We start from the raw sequence: 2,366 nt of genomic DNA, 5'->3' as shown, positions 1-2,366 counted from the left end.
TTTTTTTTTTTTTTTTTTTTTTTTTTTAAAACTCTGATTTTTTTTTTTTTTTTTTTGATTATCGAAACCCTAGAGTCTGAGAAAGGTTAAAAGGAAATGTAGATAACAGGGCAGGGGAGGTAGAAGGAAGAAAGAAAGAAACAAATATATGAAGGAGCGGATAAGAGAGGGTGTGTGATTTTTTTTTTTTTTTTTTTTTGTGGCTCAGAGATAGAAGTGCTCCTCCTCCCTGCCGGTGGATATGAGTGATCAGTGTGAGGCCAGATGTTTCCTAGCAGCGGTGGGCTCTTTGCAGAGAGAAGACGAGTGGAGCCTCAGCGTCTTCCTCTGACCTCTCGGAGGACCCACCCACACCCACACACACACACACGGACCCGCAATCCTCTCTATTAAGCGCACACACTTTTCCCACCAGGTGAGGAAGCGATGATAGTGACGGAACGGTTTGGATGATCCCCTCCGCCCCGCAGCAACCACCTCTCCGTCTTTTCTCCTCCTCGTGTGCCCCTCACTCTCGCCCCCTGCTTTCCATTCCAGTCTCTACCACCCTCCAACCCCCTCTACCCCACCTCTCTTCTCACTCATCCTCTCTCATATGATAATCTGCTCTGACTCCTTACCAGCTGCCTCTCTCTGATACAATATTCTGGTTTTAGTGCAATCCAGCCTTGGCCAATAACCATTTGGCATTTCATGAATAAGCTGGTGCTCATATCATCTTGTCTCAAGACAAACATCACACAGCTCGGGTTTCAGACACAGCAGTATTTCAAAAAGAAAGAAAATGAACCAGAGAAAATATTTCTTTTCTTTTTTTAATGACAGTATAAATATTTGAGATTTGGCAATCTGAATTTTGGAGTTTCCTTTTAATGTTCTAAGCTGTTTCTTGATTTTTATTACACACACTTCTGAGATCAATCTTTACACAAGAATGATGACTCCCCCATATGCCAAATATTGACATTTCTATTTATTGCCTGTGATGTCGCATCTGAATATCCTACACATGCAAAAACATTTCTTAAAAAAAAAAAAAAAAAAGAAAATCACATGCCAGTTCTGCCACATTTATTGGCATCCTCTTTGAAGATTTGAAAAGTCTGTTGTTTTATAGCAGTCACACAAAAGATGATTTAAGTACATTTACTCAGCGAGGAAAAATCTAACATCAGGAGATAGATTTTTAAAAAAATCATTGGTATAAGTGATTTTTGTTGGAAAAAATAGCAGTTTGCAACCCTGGAACTTTGCAGAGGGAAGAATCAGAGATGACCCAGTCAGACCCTCATGATTAGACTATACATTTTGAATGATAAAGATGAAAGACCCAATCATGCCCCATTTTAGGTTTGCTAGTATAAGCCATTATAGCTGGTTTTTAATTCCAAATGTTTACTCATATATATATATATATATATATATATATATATATATATAAACAACCCATTGACATTTAGATGTTAGACGTCCACCTTCCAAAGAGCAATTAAAATAAGAAAGAACAACATTACTTTAAATAAAAATTCGAGATTATTTACAATGAATATTGCTTGTAGTTTAAACCAGCTTTTGAAAAATGCCATTCGAGTTGAACTGATTAGAAAGAGTGTAGAGAAAACCAACTTAAAGTGAATCTGCTGTTGTTCATTATTTATTATAAATATTTATATTTAATTATGTGTCTTCTATTCTGTGTCTAATGATTAAATAAAGGGTACTTCTAACCACATAAAAAATTGAAATGAGGACTCAGCAGCTTGCAACATAAATCTTCTCATGACAATGTTTCATTAGGACCTGTATGATCCATTAGAGTAACTAAACACATTAGCTCAGGTTGTGTCAACGCCGGTCTCTTATGACTCAGCACAGTAATGAACAAAACATCATTCTGAGACTGATGGAGTCAAACGGACCAAAGAGTAAAACGAGAAAGGTCCACAGTAGGCAAACCGTTTAAAAACGGTGTGACTGTGAGAATCAGTTGCTTTGTTTGAAGGTGCGCGTCTCTGTGAGACCTTCAAAGCTCGCCAGATGAGTCAAGACCATGGCCCACGCAGAAACATGTTTAACCGCTGCTGTCTGTGGTCGTGTCTTGAAAACTGGCTGCCGTATCAGTCTTCTACAAAACACGACACGACGCTGCGGAGTGGTTAAACCGGAAGAAGCGCACAAACAAACATAAAACAGCACCATAGTAGGAGTTGTTTACGGTGGCTAGTTTAAAAACAACATCTGAGAGGAGGATGGGGCTAACATTAGAGTCTGAATGTCAGGAGAGGAGTCAGAATTGTTTTTCATATTATTCCTCTTTTGTCTATATGATCCAGGGGTTTCCGATTCACAAGGATTATGTTTACTAA

The sequence above is a fragment of the Poecilia latipinna genome, unplaced genomic scaffold (genome assembly GCF_001443285.1).
Source record: "Poecilia latipinna isolate Pla-1442-1.1 unplaced genomic scaffold, P_latipinna-1.0 Scaffold344, whole genome shotgun sequence".
In the NCBI taxonomy this organism is placed as follows: Eukaryota; Metazoa; Chordata; class Actinopteri; order Cyprinodontiformes; family Poeciliidae; genus Poecilia; species Poecilia latipinna.
The sequence above is the reverse complement of the archived record's forward strand: the minus strand, read 5'-3'. Positions refer to the sequence as shown.